Below are 20,695 nucleotides of genomic sequence, written 5' to 3'. Positions count from 1 at the left end.
TATCGATACTTTGGGAGAGGTACCGATAATTTTTGAGGTTTGGGTTTTTAAGCGAGAAATAGTAAGCAATTTTGGGTATTGATTTTCCATACAGTATCAATACCGTGCAAGGAAATATTGATACCCTTGTCCTAGTATCGATACCTACATGACTTGCTTTGGTAATTTTGTTAAGTGACCTAAATGCATGTTTAATTATTATTATTATAATTTTATTTAAAGTATGTTTGGCATGTTCTAATGATGATTGATACAAGTTTGACTAAAAATTTATAAGATCACTGATAAAGAGGATGATTTATTAATAATGTGATAATTTACTATGAGTATGACATGAGACGGTGGTGTGGCATCCTAATATTCGGGCTTGGCGACCAGGCTGGGTATAAGGTGTTACACACTTGATTTTGGTTATGAAAAATGGTTAATTTGCAATGGATGCAATAGTCTAGCACTAAAAAAAGTCATTTATTTACGTTTAGTCAATTTGTATTCAGTTGATAAAACTTATTTGATAATATTATTAAAAAAACGAAAATCCCTAAAAGATTGATGCCTGAAGCATAAAACTTCAATTTTGGGGAAATCATTAAATGTGAATATGAGTTTGTTCACATGTTTTTATTAATTAATATATTTATACATATATAGGTTATTATCATTATTGCTAATATTAATGTATCAAATATTAGTGGAGTTCTTGAAGAATTTCAAAGATAAATAATTATTTGATAGATAAATTTTATAATGAAAGTATATCTAAAAATTAAATTTTGTCTCAAATTAAAGACTGGGTGTTTAATAAGGACAAATTGTTATACAATAACATTATAAAAAATTCTTATTAAGTATCCAATAGTGTTTATATAATCAAAATTAATCAGGTTAACTTTCATGTAGATTGAAGATATTAAAAAGGAATACAAATGTTCAAACAATAATGTTATAAAATGATGGTCTTGAAGTACATTTCTTTATGTGCCCAATGCACTCATTGTCTCGGTAATAGTAAATGATACAATACATCATTGTTTGTAAAGTTGTTGGCAACATCTAAAGTATGAGAATACAATTTAATTTTATTGCTATATTGATACGCATCAACAAAATTTGTTGTATATGTTGATGATTTACTATTGATAAATAATATGGAACGTCTTAATATTAAATTATAATGTGATGTTCAAATAAGGGGAGTAAAATACGCAGTGTGCTCTTTTTTCTTTTACGAGATTTTATCTAATTGGGTTTTACATGTAAGGTTTTTAATGAGATAGGTTTGTCAATGCCTGTAATATGAATATTGTACTATTTTTCCTTCACTAACAATATTTTTCCATTGAATTTTTTTTAGTAAAGTTTTAACGAGACATATTCATTATTTGTTAATAAACATTCAAAGAGGAGTATTATAAACAATATTTTATAAATGTCAATAACTCTGAAAATAATAACCTAACCTTAACGAAATTATGAAATTATTAGATTGTAATTAAACCTCAATTTATAAATAGAAACATGAGGAATAAAATAATAAATAAAAAGTTATGTAATTTATCTTTATATAGTATTGTTTCTTCATATAAATTTATTTTCTTTAGTTTATTCTTTCATTTCATTTCATTAAGTAATAACACGAGAGCTGGTTGAAATTCTAAAAACAGAAAGCAAAGCATAACCGATATTGATTCCGTTAAGGAAACAGAACAGACATATAGAAGATAGTAATTTTGTTCTTTAGCTGTTTTATTTATTTATTAAGCAATCTCATTGGCTTCAGAGAAAACAAAAGGACACAACCCCCGCGCTTTTCTATCTTCCAGAAACAAAACCCAATCTTCTTCGCCAACTCCAATTAATTCCTTGGTTACTTGCTTCCTTTTATTAATCTCCTCCTTAGAAAATCCATCCTTTTTTTAGCCCACAACTTTTTCCTATTTCTCTTTTCTTTTTCTTTTTTTTTTTTTTGCTCTTCAATGGCATTTTTTTCATCTTTTAATTCTTGGAAGAGTTCAATTTTACATCTCTAAAAAAAGGTCAATTCAACGACACCACCACCTACTTTATGTTTTCTCCCTCTTCTTCCATTTTATAGAATTTAATTCAAAGCCCAGCTTTTCGCCTATATAACTCTTTTAAATAATAAAGATAAAAAAACTCTGGGTCACTGGGCTCGTCAGCTAATGGCGGAAACTGGGTCGTTCTTTGAATTTTTTTTCTTTTCTATTTGTAATTATTTAACATAGGTTTACTTGTTTTCATTCGATTGATAATTGATCTACTTTGTTGGTTCTTTTAGTCCTTAGCCGGAGAAATTCGCATATTTATTGTACTTGAGTTCCGTTAATTTAAGTTAACAAACATAGGTTTTAGTTAGGTTTTGGTTGGATTTTGATTTTGGACATACTATAAATATGGATTTGAAAAGTGGAGACGAAGGTGGTGGTGTCAGGACACCAAAAAAATCAGATGATCAGGGAGGAGGCAGGAATCCTAAGCTGAAGAGTACTGGAAGTTTTAGTAGCAAAGATATGATTTTTAGAGCTGATAAAATTGATTTAAAAAGCTTAGACATACAGCTGGAGAAGCACCTGAGCCGGGTTTGGTCTAGAAACGTTGATAACCAAAGGCCAGCAGAGGAGTGGGAGATTGATTTGGCTAAGCTGGATTTAAGACACGTTGTGGCTCATGGAACCTATGGGACTGTGTATCGAGCCACTTACGATAATCAAGATGTTGCTGGTACTTCTCGTTTACCCTTTCCTTAAATCCTACTATTTGCTTCTTCTTTTGCTAGAAGATAGAGACGATACGTGTTTTGGAACCCATCTTTTATTTTTGTTGGAATAAACATGAATTAGTTTTGGTTACAGGCTGCTTACTCATTAGGCATCTGAGAATAAGAATGCATTCTTAATTTCTATGATAATTTAGCGTGCGTTGAGCCTTTTGCTGAATTAAAAACTATACAATAGAAAAAAAAAACGACTAGAGGTACCATGACCTTTTAAATATAGTAAGGTTTTTTTTTTTTTAATTTTAACAGTAATGGTATAATCGAGATACAAATACAAATTTTAAATCAATAAATTAAATTATTACAGTATAATCAGTTACACAAATAAAAGTCAACTAACTCAAATTAAAGTCTACATCAGCACATTGTGGTACTTTAAAATTTGCACATCAAATTGTGTATGGTGGATTTCGGACTGAGTAGAAAGGTTAATATTGAGCTGATATAATGGAGAAAATTTGGAAGATTATTTGTAATAAATGGAAGCTTATGTTACTTAGTTTCTTGTGAGAATTAATAGCCTTCAGCACTTTTTTCATTGCAAAGTCTCACTTGATTGTGATGTTGATATTCTAGTTAAGCTGTTGGACTGGGGAGAGGATGGTATTGGCGCAACTGCTGGAATTGCTGCCCTGCGAGCATCATTTCGGCAAGAGGTTGCTGTTTGGCAAAAGCTTGACCTCCTAATGTTACAAAGGTCGAGTTTTTTCTTCTTCTTTGAAATGTTTAGTTGTTGATATCATGAGGACAGTGAAAACCTTACTGTTGTCTTCCTTTTCTTTTGACAAATTTCTGTTGTATATATATGCTTTTAAATTATGGTTACAGTTTGTGGGGGCCTCAATGGGAACTTCAAACCTCAGAATTCCTTCACAAAATGCTTCAGCTGACAACCACAGTTCCATGCCTTCTAGAGCGTGTTGTGTTGTCGTGGAGTAACTCCCTGGTGGCACACTAAAACAATACTTGATAAGAAATAGGCGAAAGAAACTTGCCTTTAAGGTTGTGATCAAGCTTGCTCTGGACCTCTCTAGAGGGTAAATGGATGCCTCCTATACTTGGTTTGGATAATCTGTAAATAAATGTCTTGTCATGACATCATATATACTTTTTGCGTAGTGCAGTCTGAGCTACCTACACTCGAAAAGAATTGTACATCGTGATGTCAAAACAGAAAACATGTTACTCGATGCTCACAGGAATCTCAAAATTGCTGATTTTGGTGTTGCTCGTGTTGAAGCTCAGAATCAAGGGACATGACTGGTGAAACTGGTACTCTTGGATACATGGCCCCAGAGGTATGATTTTATAAATCTCAAATATAATCATAACGTATTGCACAACTGTTTCAGATTGATTTACAACAATTAATTCTTTAACTTTTTCTGAAAGTATTCACCGTGTATGTTATTACCGACATGTAATTATTTAGTCTTAGGATACAATAAAAAATAAAAAAAATCATACAAACATAAAAAAAATTCAAAAGACTATCAAGTTTTTCAATTTTTAATAAAAATACAAATTTTCTTTAAAACATTCTAAAATAATTTTAAGAAAGCAAAATAAATTCTAAAAATATTAAAATTTTTGAAAAATTATAAAAAAATTATTTAATTTTAATTATAATATATATTTTTTATAGTTTATGCTATCTATTTTGAATACTCTATATCTGAATCCAATTTGTGGTAATTATTAACTGTCCTATTGTATCAAAGATGAGCTTTACATTTTGAATATTAAATCTAAGGTGCTTAAAAATGTACAATTTGTATCAAAGTTGAAAGGTTATGGAAAAGTATTTTTAAAAAATTTAATAATGTTTATTATGATTCTCAAGAGGTGTTTTTGAAAATGAAATATCTATTTTAAATATTATGTTATGAAATAAAAAATTTTAATAAAGATATGTTAGAAAAGTAAATTTGGCTAAAATTCTAATTTAAAAAGATAGTTGTTTCTGGTTTCACGTTTCACATCTTGGTTTGAATTTAAAACCGCCAACCTCAATAGTGAATTGAGCCAAAGTGTTTGAAAAGACATTGGATATGATTGTGTTATCAGAGAGTCAGTGTCTTATGTTCTTTTGTCTTGAGTATCTTTTTATGTTTGATTTTTATAGAAGACTAAAAACAAAAAAATATTTTATATATTATATAATTAAAATTGTATAAATTATTTTATAATTTTTAAAATTTTTTATAACCTTATTCTTTTAACTTCTTTAAATAATTGTTTTATTTTTTTATTTTTATCTTTTAGAAGTTTTAATTTTTTAAAATTTTAATTATTTAATAATGTTCTATATAAGATAATATATTTTCACATGAGCAATGAAATATAGATATATCACTACAGAGGGCTACCATATCAAATATCTAAAGCAATTTTTATTGAAACCACTAAATTGTATAAAAATTTATTGAATTTAATTAAAAATAAAAGACTATAAATACAAAGAATAATAGCTAAAATCATCATTATTACGGGAACATATAATCTAAATAAATTTTATTTTATTTATATAATTTAAAGTATTTAATTGTGGTAACACAATTTAAATCCGTACTAAATAGATGTCTAATCAAAATTTTAATTACTATTCTATACATATACACATAATTTATATTTTACTTAATCATTTTGATACATGTACTATTTTTATTAGTTTAGCTCCTTTACTCTATTTTACTTATCAATTTGATGATTATATTTTCATTTTGTATACCCGTTACCCATCTATATGAATTAAAAATTAAAATTAAAACCTCCAATGACACACTGCTACGTATCAATGAAAGTTAAAAAAAATCTTAAATATTAAAAAATATCAGAAAATATTTTTCATTTTGTATACCCGTTACCCATCTATATATTTTCATTAAAAATTAAAATTAAAACCTCCAATGACACACTGCTACGTATCAATGGAAGTTAAAAAAAAATCTTAAATATTAAAAAATATCAGAAAATATTTTCATTTTGTATACCCGTTACCCATCTATATATTTTCATTAAAAATTAAAATTAAAACCTCCAATGACACACTGCTACGTATCAATGAAAGTTTAAAAAAATCTTAAATATTAAAAAATATCGGAAAATATTTTTAAAAAATAAAAAAATCATAAAAAATTTGGTGCTCCCCTCAAAATTAAAATTATTAAAAATAAAAAACTTAATCAATTTTTGAAAATTGTAAAAAAAATATTTAAAAAAATGCAGCGAAACTTAAAAACAATTAAAAATTTATAAAATTTTAAAAAATTTTAAAAAATTGTTGGTTTAGAATTCTATTTCTATATATATATATATATATATATTTATAAAACCTTATAATTTTATTAAAATTTTAATAATTTTATGATATTTTTTAAAAATTCTATGGATTTCTTAAATTTTTAATAAAATTATTTATATTTTAAAGGAATTGTGAGTTTTTTAATTAAAAATATCATAAAATTCATTAATAAGAGATTAGAGACCCCTCAATAAAAGAAGGCTAAAAGAATTTTTTTGAGCATTTGATTTAAGTTATGAGAGTTCGAATATTTTTTCCTTTTTCCCAAAAGAAGATGAGGTTTAGGGTCTAGTTGATTAGTTTATTCATGGATCCATTGGACATTCTAATTATTCCATACATTATAATTTCATATATACATAACTTTTAATTAATTATTTTTCTCAAGCCATACAAAGAGAAAACTTCTTATATGTTTCTATGCGACATTATTTAATTACATTTATCCTAGTGAGTTAATTTTTAAATAATTTTATGGTTTTTTTTGCTAAAAACCTCAAAATTCCTTTAAAATATAAAATATTTCATTAAAAATGTAAAAAAAATATTTGAAAATTTTAAAATTATATCATAAAGTTATTTAAAATTTTCATAAAATTTTAAGAATTTCTAAAAACCTAGAATTCCAAACAAAATATTTTAAAAATTTTATGAAAATTTTAAAATTGGTTTAAAATTTTTCTTACTTATAATTTTAAAAATATTTTTTTACAATTTTCAAAAAATAGATTATGATTTTTTAATTTTTTAATAATTTTCCAAGCTTTAGATTTTCTTTTTTTTATGATTATTTAAAATATCTAATATTTTTTAAAAAATAAGACATTCTTTTATTTAATTGACGTGTGGCAATGCATCATTGGATGATTTAACTTTTTTTAACAGAAAATATATAAGTTGGTAATGGGATGTAGAGAATGAAAGTATAAAGGCCAAAATGCATAGAAAAAAGAATTAGCACAAATACCAAAATGATAATTTAAGTATGATTCTAAATCCAAAACAAATATTAATCCATTCTATTTTTATTTTGTCGAAAATGATACACCAACGGAATTATAGATGATGCATCCACTTGATACCTGTGGGGTCTCTCTTAGTGAACACGTAATACTATTAGTTTCCAATAGAAATGAAGACTCAAATTGGTTTTCAACTTTGCTATGAAAACTTAAGAAGAGAGGAAATGCGGACTTTTCAAAACACCTCCGGTCCTTTGCATTCCATGTTAAACCCGAAAGCTAACCCAATCATTTTGTAGGTTCTTGACGGCAAGCCCTACAACAGGATATGTGATGTCTACAGCTTTGGCATTTGTTTGTGGGAGATTTATTGCTGTGATATGCCTTATCCAGATCTTAGCTTTGTCGATGTGTCATCTGCTGTTGCTCGACAGGTTAGTATGCATGTGTGTTATGCTCTATATGTGCTCACATTGTTCATTAAACGATTGAATCTATCTTGGGAGTTAAGCTAAGCGCTATACATGGTTTATTACCAGAATTTACGACCTGAGATCCCGAGGTGCTGCCCGAATTCTTTAGCAAGCATCATGCGGAAATGCTGGGATGCGAATCCAAAGAAACGTCCTGAAATGGATGAGGTAGTGAGAATGCTAGAAGCTGTTAATACAAGCAAGGGAGGAGGGATGATACCCGATGACCATACGCCAACTTGCTTCTGTTTGCTCCCTACTCGTGGTCCATGATTCTATTCTATTCCATTTTAGGTTAAAATATATCATAAGTCCTTATACTCTTCACAAATTTAAAATTTAGTTCATATACTTTTATTTTTAGGAATTTCGTCCCTCTATTTTTTAAATTTCGAAATTCAAGTTTAACTGTTAACACTAATACATTTTTTTGGTTAAATTTTGTAGTGTGATGTTTTGAAAAAAAGTACTCATTTATTAGTCATGCAACTAAAAAATGATGTTGCAATGAATCTAAATTTTAAAAACAATAATTGTACTATTGTTAACAATATGATCTAAATTTTGAAATATAAAAAAATAGAAAATTAAATTTTTAAAAATAATGGTATAAGAACTAAATTTTAAATTCTTAAAAATAATAGTATAAGAACTAAATTTTAAATTTTTAAAAGTACAAAGACTTATGATATATTTTAACCACTATTTTACTGTATTTTATTTATACTCTTGGATTTAAAAATGGGGTCCTATACGATAAGTTCTTAGTATGTATTGTGTAACTCCCACATTTTTAAGTTTAACTGCCCCATTGATATTCAATTAATGACCTACTTTCAATTTGATTGTTGTTCTACGTAATTACTACCAAAAACTCTTTCTCTAAAAGTAATAAATAAAACTCTAGTAGCATTTTCTTAATAAAAAACAAATTCATTTGCTTAAAATACTTTCTTAGTAAGATAGTTCAGGTTACTCGTTAAAATTCAAATATTTACATGATATTTAATATGATTTTAACAATGATATTAAATTTTAAAAATTGTTTTTGGAAATTTTTTGAGAAATTTTTTTTCTACTTTTATGCTATTTTTTTATTTTTAAAAATAATTTTTTTAATTTTTGAAAATTGAAAGCATGTTAAATGAAAATGAAAATTGTTTCAACACAAAATTATGGGAGTTGCTTGATATGGCGGTTCACATTGAGAAGTTGCAGAGACCCATTTGTCTTGGTGGTTGGATGGTGCTCAAATTGTGATCTAAGCAATGTTCCTGCTGGTTATTCTCTTCCTTCCTTTCTATTGATGAGGAAGAACTTTTATTGTAACAATCCATTTGTCAGTGGTATCAAAAATTGTAGTTTTGAAATCTTATTTTTGATGAGTAAGTTTGTAAATTTTATTATTTAATATTTACGAGCTAGTATAAAGTTTAAATAAAGCTTAATCCATTAATTTTGTCAATTGAATAGTTAATTATGGTATAAGGATTAAATTGTAAAAGTGGTAAAAGAAAGTCACTATAGATTTTTAAGTATCTTAAGGGTCAAAATAGCAATTGAACCATTATTCTATTATAGATAGTGGAATTTGATGGTGGAGTCCACTATGTTTTATTAATAGTTTTATTAGGTTGAGTTAATCATGTTTTAAGTTAAATTAAACAAGATTAATTAACCTTAATCAAAGCATATAAGGGTGGTAATACTTATCATCTTTGTTTTCCTTCTTCTCCAACCGAAACACAAAAGAAAACCTAGAGAAAAATAATTTTGGGAACTCAATGTTTCGGTCTCTAATTTGTAAGCCATTTTAAGTTTGTTTATTGTAATTTATATGTTTTTAAGGTTTCGAGAGCTTGATTTAACTAGCTCGTGTATCAATTTATAAAACTATTAAGGTTTTTAAAACTTTCCATTGTTGAATGCTTGTTGAATTTTGTGTTAATTTTTTAGATTTTAAGCCTAAAAGTGAAAAATGATTAATTTGTAAAGTGAAAGTTGTTAATTTTGAACATAGGGAATAATGTATAAAGAAATTGAAATTGATGTTTAATTTCTGTAATTTTAGATATTAAAGAGCTGTAGAAGGATGAAATTGAGATCGATTTCAAAACTGAAGCTCAAACTTAAAAGTTATAACAATTTCAATTTTAGGAATTAAATTGAATAAAATGCAAAATTTAGGGAACATACGAAAAATGAAATTGAACTATCATATGCATAAAATAGAATGTTATAAATTATTTGGAATTGATAATTGAAATGAATTATTATTATAGATCGGGAACTGAACCAACCGAAAAATAATCAAGGAAAAGGAAAAATTGCATATTAGTCCCGGAGATCTTGTTATTGCAGTTTTTATCAGGTAAGTTCATATGGTGTAATTATATGTAATATTGATATAAAATATGTTTGAATTATTAAATTGTTTGTGTGTAAATGTAATTTTGAATTTGTTACAATTTGGTACAAAAAGCTGTGACATGGGCTAAATTGTAAATAAATATTTTATGATGGGATGATATGTATATGATGATACTACAGTGACTTAAATGTTACGAATACATTGTTAATTCCCACGTGAACTTAGTAAACGATTAGGATATGATTGACATATCAATAGGGTTAGTTGTGCGCTTGTACAGGTTTAACACTTTTGTCCTCTCTGTTCAGCACTTCGGTGCTCTCTACTTAGCACTCTTGTGCTCTCTGTTTAGCACTACAATGCTTTTTGGTGTGGTGTAGTTACCCGTGTATTCAAGTTTATTTACTAGAGTTGTAACACCCTTTTGTCCGACAATTCGACCGATAAACTGTGGTGGTATTGGAATAATTGAGGTCGATACGCAAAAAAAGGAAATCAAGGTTTCATTTCTCAAGTTATATAGATAAATGGTAAAAGTGATCAAGTCATGAATGATGCTTAGTGAACTTGAATTTGTGGCACAAGCCAAAAGCAATAACATGAATACGTAATATCAATTATAGAATGAAATTTGATGTTCAGCGAAGTGCCACATTTGAACATCTTATACAAAAGAAAACTAAACTTGGGTGAGAACCAGATTCATCAAAGTATAAAATAAAACTATAAGTTGGCCAAACCTACGAACTACCCCAATATGTACATGTTACAAAATTTAAACAAAGAAGTGGCTGACAAATGAGGCTGCAGTCTGGCTGAGTCCTTTTTTTTTAAGTTCAAAATGTGACCTAAGGTACCTGACAAAAGAATGAAGGAAACTGGGTAAGTTCAAATTGTACATAGTGAGTTCCAAGAATTATAACCTTCTAATCGAAGGTTAATAAATTGATAAAAAAAATAGATATTTCAAGCATAACATGTGAACAGCCAAAACACACAAACATGCTAGTCACATCTACCATTTCAAGTTGCGTGCATTTAGCACGTCAAAAGCTAACAAGATAGAAAGCCAACTTAGTAGAGGAATTTGTAACACCCTTCATGTAGCACCCTATACTCGATTCAGTCGCCTAATTGGCCCACTATACATGTGGCATAATATGATTGGCCTTTTATACACGTGGTGTAATCTGATTGGTAGAAATTAAAAACTTAATAGTGTTAGTCAAGTATCTAAAAAAAAGTACTAAATTGGCTTACGGTTTCCAAGTTTAGGCACTAGTTAGGTCCAAAAAAAGTTTACATAACAAGTAGGTACAAGTTTCCAAGTTCGGGTACCTCCGTATTAGAGCTAATCATGGGTCGAGCCACTCGGCCCGCTCGAAATGTGAGAGGGTTTGGGCAAAAATATAGGCCCGAAAAATAGACTTGGACCAAAAAATAAGGCCCGTTTAAAAAAGGGTCAGGCCTCAGGTAAGGCATTTTAAAGCATTTTCAAATTGATTCGGTGGCTGTGCTATAAAAGTATTAAACCTATTAATGGTAAAATTTTTAAGCGTTGAGGATATTGAGGATACTTGAGATGCGAGTGAAGTAAGAGCGTCTACTTTATGTATTCCAGTGACTCATCTTCCTGACGCTGCTCAATTGGTTGGCAATTGATAATTGTTGCTGGCAATTGTGACACCCCTAAATTGACCCTAGTCGGGAAGTGGTTTCGGGACCGCTAAACCGAGTCACCGAAATGTTTGAATGTGATATTTATTGTCTAGAATATGTATATATGCATGTGTGAAAATTTCATGGTTGAATTTTATAAATTGTAAGTGAAATTTTATTAAATAGGACTTATGTGAGAAAATTTAGAAATGTGCTAGGCTAATGTAAGGTGGCCCATTTATGCATGTTGCAAATAGTTGTACTTGCATGTCAAATACCCCTTTTATTTTAAGTGGTGGCCGGCCATGATGGTCATATATATATAATATGTATTAAATCTTAATTAAATGGCCATTATTTTATGCAAAAGAAAGGAAATAGATTAAAGAAAGAATAAAAAGAAAAGTAATGAAGACAAAGCTTCATCTTTGTCTTCTTGGCCGAATTGAAAGAAAGAATTGGGGCAAAAACATTCGGTCACTTGAAGCTTGAGAAGGGGGGGAAATGGGTGAAGAAAACTAAGTGTTCATCTTTGTTTCTTCTAAGCCGAATGTGAAGGAAGAATAGGGGAGAAACACCACTCGGTCATCCTAGGCTTAAACTAAGGTAAAAAGTTTAGTTAATTTTTGAGTTAGTTACCAACTTCTTTATTTGACCCATGTTAAAATTTGATTTTGGGAATGAATAAAGCTTTCGGCCATAATAGTCAATAAAGAATATGGCTGTTGTTTCATATTAATTTGGACGAATCATGGTGGATGGGCGTTTGAGCCAAACAAATGATCATATGTATGCATTAGATGCTAAGTGGGAAGAATCGGCTATCATGTTGGATGCTATTGCTGAATATGAACTTGGTTATATTTGAGTAATGTATGTGTTTTGAGTTGACGGCATGAAAAGAAGGCTTAAAATGTGTTATAAACAAATTATATGTTAAACTAAGGTTTGCTAAATTACCATTTTTCCTTGTCGAATATGTGCTTAATTAAAGGAGAGGTTGTGTTGAATGTTTAAATAATTTAGATAATTATTAATCTAAGTCTAAGCTAGGTAAATTAAATGATTGTGGCTTAATTGTTTTATGGCAAGTGGCTATTATGGTGAAATGCAAATTCGGTCATGGAATTTAATGTATTTCTTATTGAATTTTGATAAATTTTGTTATAAGAAATATTAAGGATGAAATTGAGTTGGCTATTAGTGTTTTGTGTGGAACTTTTAACTAAGTGAGGTGTTTGGCTAGGTCCTTTTGAACAAATATTTTGGTGTTGGCTATTTAAATGACATTAATTTTTGGTATTAAGTTGAATTGGAAAGTTGATAAATGTGTAAATATGACTTAGGGCTTATATAAGCATTCGGCATTAGCTAAGGAGTGAGAATTTGATAGTTGATGTATATGTAAATGGGTAGTGTTAATTGAATGTGATTTATTTGGTAATAATCGTAGTGGTTAAACTAGTGTATAAGAAAACAAGCTAAACTATGCGAGTTTTGCTTGTGTATGCGAAACTAGTATAAGTTGAATGATCGGTTATTAGGGTTTTATGATCATTTTGAGTTGAGTTATAAGTGACTATCATGGCTTGATAAGTTCTTGCCATTTTCGGTTATAAATATGTACGAAATTTGAATCATGGCATATTTATAAATTATAATACATATTGAATTTGTTATGTGATTGCCGAATGTGAATAATAAGTAAACAATATTGGTTAAGATATTAAACAAATCTATTTGCATTTATTTAGCTCAAGAACTCAAGGAAACAAAGTCGGATCGTGGAAAAAGGGAAATTGGTCGAATAGTCGGAATTGACGTACATTAGCGATCGAGGTAAGTTTTAAGTATTAAAGCCTATAATGTGATTGAGTATGATATGTTAAGCACATATTAAAAGAATCATAACTCTATTGTAAATCTTTATGCATATAGCCTAATGGTTATTATGAAGTATAGGTAAGTTATTGATATGATATGTTGCCAAATGGATATGATATTATGAAGTGCTGAAAGGATATGTCAGAAGAGTAAAATTGTGATAAACCTGCTCAGGACAGCAGCAGTAACATGAATTCAGAAAATCACCATAAATTCATGGATTTGAATTAGAGGCTGAATGAGACATGAAATTAAATCTTAATGAGTCTAGTTTCTTATAAAAGAAACCGTGTAAGCAAAGGAATTTCTGATAATGAGAAATTTGATTCGTAGTGAAGAGTGGTCAGATTAGTCAAGCAGTGAAACAGGGGAAACTTTAAGAAAAATCTGGTATTGATTGGCCAAACCTAAAATTCTGGAAATTTTATGGATGGAAGACATACGAGTCTATATTCAGGAAAAATTTACGGAAAGTGATTTGGAGTTTTGTAGCTCCAGTTATAAATAATTTAGTGACTATTGCTCAGGAAAAACAGCTTGTGCTGAATTTGAGATTGTGTTGTAAACCTTGATAAACTTGTTTTAGTTGCTTATAAGCTATTGATTAAACCCATATGTGAATTCTAAATTGTGATAAGGCCTAATGGCCGATGTGATGAATGTGAAAGTGTATATATATGTGATAAGGCTTAATGGCCGATGTGATGAATGTGAAATTGTATATGTGCGATAAGGCCTAATAGCCGATGTGATGAATGTGAAAGTGTATATATATGGGATAAGGCTTAATGGCCGATGTGATGAATGTGAAAGTGTATATGCGTGATAAGGCTTAATGGCCGATGTGATGAATGTGAAAGTGTATATATGTGACAGAGCCGAGTGGCCAATGTGATGGATGTGAAAGTGCATAAATGTGATAAGTCCCGAAGGGCATTTGTGTCAGTACTATATCCGGGTTAAAACCCCGCAGGCTTTATGCGAGAATATTATCACTAATTAATGTCCTTAAGCTTCGTGCTTGTACTATATCGAGCTCTGAAGACCCGATAACTTCGAGTGGAGATTATGTCCGGGTAAGACTTCGTAATAAGAATTGCTTATAAATATATTCAATGCGAAAGGTTAAACAGGTATGTACTCCAAGTTTATATGTGAGCTTGATTTGCACTAAATCATAAGGTAGTTATGTGATGCATACGAGAGCAATCTATGAGACTATTCCTATGATTATGCGACATCGGATCAGTGTGAGAGGTGATGTGAAATCATACGATATATCTATGTCACATGAGCTCACTTTTATGTGAAAGTTTATCTGCCTATTGTATATGATGAGATGTGCAGATTCGGTAAAGGGATGGTATGCCCGAAGGAAGAGTGAAATAAAAATACGAACAACTATGTTATAATTTGATTGTTATCTGTTGACACTGCTTAAAACTTACTAAGCATTGTAATGCTTACTCCGTTTACTCTGTTTCCTCTGTTTTATAGATCTCATTGCGAAGCTACAGGCTCGGGGATCGTCAGCAACTAGTCACACTATCACTATCCACTGTTTGGTACTGCTATGTTTCGGATTGTCTTATGGCATGTATAAAATAGACTAGTGGCGGAAGAATATTTTGGTTAATGTATATAGCCATGCGAAAATGGCTTATATATGTTCGAGCATAATGTTATAATCATTTGGTATGGAATGGTTAATCGTTATCATGATTTGTGCTATTTATGCAAAAAGGGCTAGTTGAATCATGGAAACTATGAAATAGGTAAAGTCTACCTTAAAGGCAGATGCTGGCAGCAGCAGTGATGTAGATTTGGAAAATCACTAAAAATAGTAGGATTGGAATTAAATAGTGAATAAATTATTTAAACGAAACTTGATGAATCTATTTTCATAGGAAAGTAACGAAATGATCATATGGATAGTCTGTTAAGAGATATTCAGGTTCTCGTGAGACAGGGCCAGAACGGTTTCTGGATTCCCTGTTCCGACTTTTGAAATTCATTATAAATTAACCAAAGATAATTAGGAGTTATGCCATATATTTCTGGATTCCTCTATGAGTCTAGTTTCTATAGAAACAAACGGCATCAGTATTGAAGCCCTGTGCAGGGAGATATCCAAGTCATAATGCGCAAAGGTCAGTGTAGTCGATCCCTGTAACATGGGAGACTTTGACTAATAAACTGTACTAATTGGCCTGACCAAAAATTCTAGAAAAAAATATGTAGATGGGCATATGAGTCTAGTTTCAGAGAAAAATTACGAAACTGATTTTCGAGTTGTGAAACTCAAGATATGATTTTTAAGGTGACAGTGTCGCAGTTAGCCAACTGCCTGGAAAATTTTAAAATGGACTGCGATAGTAAGCGAATTTAGTCTGTGAACCCCTCGTGTCCGACTCCGGCAACGGTCTCGGGTACGGGGTGTTACAGCAATCCTCTCAATGATTTCATAGGCCTCATTATAAGACTTAGAAAAGAGAGCACCATTAGCAGAAGTGTCCACTACCATCCTTGTGTGGCCATTGAGACCATTATAAAACGTCTTAAGTTGGATACAATGTGGGATTCCATGATGAGGGAACTTCCGTAATAATTCTTCGTACCTTTCCCATACCCCATACAAGGACTCATCATCCATTTGTTGGAAAGTAGTGATCTTATTCCTCAACTTAGCATTCTTGCTAGGCGGGAAATATGAGGAATCTTTCTACTAACTTTTGCCATGTGAAAATTGAATTTGGTGGCAATGAGTTCAATTAGGCTCGAGCTTTGTCCCTTAGCAAATATGGGAATAGCTTCAATCGTAATGCATCTTCGGGTACTTCGGCTAACTTGAAAGAATCGCTCACCTCCATAAATAGTCTTAAGTGAATATGAGGATCTTCGGTAGGCATTCCACTAAATTGGCCCACTGTCTGAAGCATCTGAAACATGACTGGCTTCAGCTTGGATTGTTGTGCCTCGATTTCGGGTCTCCTAATACTCGGATTAAGATCATGAAACACTGCCACGACATACTGTCTTAGAGCTCTATCCCTATCATTAGCAATAAGGATATGATTTTGAGCAAGGTTTGCTTCGTTTCCTTGATTCAAAATTTCAAGGTTCATCTCTTTGGTCCTTCTTTGACTTGCTTGTCTTCTTCGCTATCGAAAAGTTCTTTCAATCTCAGGGTTTACAGGGAGTAAATATATAATTCGGTGAATACTCATAAACACCTGTAATAATCATAGAAAAATTAATTAAGTTAAAATTGAACAGAAAAGTAAACCAAAATGCAAAACTAACAAATTCACAAATAATGACTTTTTAAAAATAGTCCTCGGCAATGGCACCAAAAACTTGGAGCGACGGAAATGTGCAAGTGTACACAATTGCAACGAGTAATAAAGTGACAAGTAAATGTTGAGTTATCATACCCACAGGTACTGTGAAAAGAATTATTTGAGGAGGTGATTAAAAACTAGGATTTTAACTAAGTAAAATAAATAAAAATAAAATAAAAGTTCCAATGCACGATTTCAAAAGATGATTTTAATCAAGATGACATAATTGTGTTAGATTAATTACATTTCTTAACTTAGAAGTATTAAACTCATGTTTATATTGTTACGAATAAATTTACGGAAACTAAGTAAATTGATAACTTATGAACATACTTACTTACCCAAAATTCATTTATCTCTCGACTATGTCTTTATGTCAATTCAACCGATTAAAAAATTTTTAATAAGAAAATGTGTTAATGCACAAAATACTTATGAAATTAAGACAGTCTCTTGTACATATCTCTATGCCAATTCAAACAATTAATTCAATCTCATAAGCACATAAAAGATTACATGAGGTAACAATGTATTTTTACCTTGAAACAGTTTAATCAAAATAATCTTGCAAAGTTATGCAAGGTTAATGTATCGTTAGATACCATTGCTAATTTAATCCTTTACTACCTTAGATGATCAAACATGCACTAATTAAATATTGTGTCAATTAATTACAATTTCAATCCATTTAAATAATTAATTCATTAGTTACCTTACAATTGTAATGCAAGAATTACTTAGTCATGGTTTTACTTAATCAAACATCTTACCAAGGCATAACACAAACACAATTTTAATAAATCAAGTAGACGAAATGCAATCAACCTGACACGAATTAAATTTAATCCATATTAATTAAATTAAATATTTCAACATCATAAATATTCATGGACATGTTCATCTTAACAACAACAAAATTAAAAGGATAGGAAACAAGAATCAAATCCGGGGTTCTCTCTGTGGCTTGACTAGTTTGCTCCACTCCTCATTCTCCGCTTGTTCTTATCGAATCGAGGCTTCTACAAACACTTGAATGCTGCTCCAAATGGTAGATGAATGACTCTTTTCCAAGAGGTGAAATCGGCAAGGGAATGAAGAATAATGAAAGGGAAATGAAGAGATGAGAAGAGTTGAGATGTGTTTGAAGTAAGCAGCAAAGGGGGGTATTTATAGGTTGAGATGGCTGCTAAAATTAGCAAAAATCAGCAGCCATAGAGCCCCCCAAGGCCGGCCACATATGTGGCAAGTTTGAAGAATTCAAACTTGCTATTTTAAGGTAGGGGCAAATCTAGAAAGACACAAATAGTGGAGAGGTTTGAATGCAATTTGAAGGAGTCTTCAATGGCCATTTTGCAACTTAAATAATCAGCCAAGCAAGCTGATTGGGTCAGCATGTGGGACGGTTTTGGGCTGTCCAGTGCTCGGTTGGATCAGTTTTCTCGGTTCAGCTCAACTAGGTCACTTTTCATAATTAATTAATAATAATTTATTTAACCCAAATTAAATTGGATTAAAATTAAAATTAATTATATTATGTGTAACACCCCGTACCCGAGACCGTTTCCGGAGTCGAACACGAGGTGTGAACGAACTTAATTCATTTGCTTACACAGTTCATTTTAAAATTTCCAGACAAGCTAGCCAACTGCATCACAGTCGCTTTAAAAATCATATCTCAAGTTCCAAAACTCGAAAATCGATTCCATAAATTTTTCCTGAAACTAGACTCATATTTCCATCTACAAATTTTTTTCTAGAATTTTTGGTCGAGCCAATTAGTACAGTTTATTAGTTGAAGTCTCCCCTGTTTCAGGGCTCTAACCTTCATGCATTACGACTTAGATATCTCCCTGTACAGAGCTTCAATACTTATGCCGTTTGTTTCTAATGAAACTATACTCAAAAAGGAATCTATACATATAAAGCATGACTTCTAATTGTCACTGGTTAATTTATGGTAATTTTTCAAACTCAGAACAGGGGATCCAGAAAACGCTCTGGCCCTGTTTCACGAAAACTTAAACATCTCATAAAATACGGCTCATGTGGTCGTTTCGTTTCTTTCATATCAAAATAGACTCATCAAGATTCGATTACATAATTTATTCACTATTTAATTTCACTCCTACTATTTTTAGTGATTTTTCCAACTTACGTCACTGCTGCTGTCAGCATCTATTTTAAGGTACATTTTTACCTATTTCATAATTTTCCATGAATCAAATAGCAAATTGACATACATTATTATCAAGGGTAATCCCGATTAGCCATGGCGTACGTAGCACCAATAGGACCATGATTGGCCATTCCAATGGCTAGTCATTACCAAACATTTCCACACCATTTAATAACCATATCCCGAGACCATAATGTTATACTTCGAAATATACGAGCCATTTTCGCATGGCTATACAAATACACATTACCAAGGGTACTTAATTAACAACAAGGGTCAGCCATATACATGTCATTTTCAAAATTAAACTAAAAGAGTACCAAAAGTGGCTTAGATAGTGTGGATGACTTCGACTTTGACACTCCCGAGTCCGATAGCTGACGAACAAAATCTATAAAACAGATAATCAAAGAAACGGAATAAGCATTTAATGCTTAGTAAGTTTCGAGTAATGGAATTAGTTTCGACTAAAGTATAACACTCATATGGCTAAATGAATAACTTCATATATGCACATTCTCATAATCATACTTACTTCATGCTTCAATCAATATATTCATACACAAGGTATCAAACCTAACTAAAGGCCAAAAGTTCGTTAATCAATTGAATAAATACTATTTAAAATGAATCGACTTTTCCGATGCATATACGAAACATACCTTATCGTTTGGATTTTACGGGCGTATTAATTGAAATTATTACAGCAAGATCGCTCACTTCCAAACCCAAGTATCTTCGGGACTTAGCCGAATATAGCAACTCGCACAAATGCCTTCGGGTCTTATCCCGGATATAGTCACTAGCATAAATGCCTTCGGGATTTAGCCCGGATATAATCACTAGCACAAATGCCTTTGGGACTTAGCCCGGGTTTAGTAACTTGCACAAATGCCTTCGGGACTTAGCCCAGATATCATCCGAATAATCAAGCACATGTACCAAATAATCATGACACATCCATATTTCATTATCATAATTAGAATTCAAACACAAGACGCTTATCAACCATTTTCATTTTCGGCTCAATAGGCACATACAAAGAGCATGATTTCGATTTGCTTTATGACATGATCTCTATACACATTCAGCTACCCGTCATAGGTATAAACTAATCACCTCAATATATAATTCAAGTAGAACCATTATATCACCGTTTAATTGTTATGCTTACATGTCATGACTTAATCAAATCATAAACTAAGTTCCATTATTCGAAAACTTACCTCGGATGTTGTCAAACGATTTCAACGGCTATTCGATCACTTTTTCCTTTCCCTTATCCAACTTTGACCCCACTTGCTCTTGAGCTAAATAAGTATAAATGGAGACGTTTAATATTTCGATCAATAGTGTTTACTTATTATTCGCATTCGGTAATCAAATATCCATCTCATTTTAATATATTATCATTACCACAATAAACCTACCGATTTCATAACTAATATATGTTCATACACAAATGTTACTTTCACCAAATGCTCTTGTAATTAAAATAACGACTTATCAGTCGACCATCAAAACCAAATGACCTTATATTACTAGATATACATGCACCCACATACATAAGCTCAATAATCATAATATAACATCATGTAATTGTATCATGTATGTGGCTGAATATACTTGGTCATACATACCCAAACAAAAATCAAATTCCAAATTTTTATTCATTTGCCCCCTAACCGAATACACTCACCAAGTTCACAAACACTCTTCAACGATTTC

At 30.8% G+C, this 20,695-nt stretch overlaps 1 non-coding gene and 1 pseudogene across 1 annotated transcript; both read left to right on the top strand.

Annotated features, from left to right (window-relative positions):
• Positions 1 to 1,803: 1,803 nt before the first annotated feature.
• Positions 1,804 to 8,901, top strand: LOC107897131 (serine/threonine-protein kinase STY13-like; annotated as a pseudogene).
• A 7,128-nt stretch (positions 8,902 to 16,029) lies between these two features.
• Positions 16,030 to 16,136, top strand: LOC121209166 (small nucleolar RNA R71). Its single transcript, XR_005904283.1, has one exon. It is a non-coding gene; the product is annotated as a small nucleolar RNA R71 (small nucleolar RNA).
• The last annotated feature ends 4,559 nt before the right edge of the window (positions 16,137 to 20,695 follow it).

Source organism: Gossypium hirsutum, chromosome A10 (genome assembly GCF_007990345.1).
Source record: "Gossypium hirsutum isolate 1008001.06 chromosome A10, Gossypium_hirsutum_v2.1, whole genome shotgun sequence".
Classification (NCBI taxonomy): Eukaryota; Viridiplantae; Streptophyta; class Magnoliopsida; order Malvales; family Malvaceae; genus Gossypium; species Gossypium hirsutum.
Note: the sequence above shows the minus strand (reverse complement) of the source record. Positions and strands in the feature narration are given on the sequence as shown.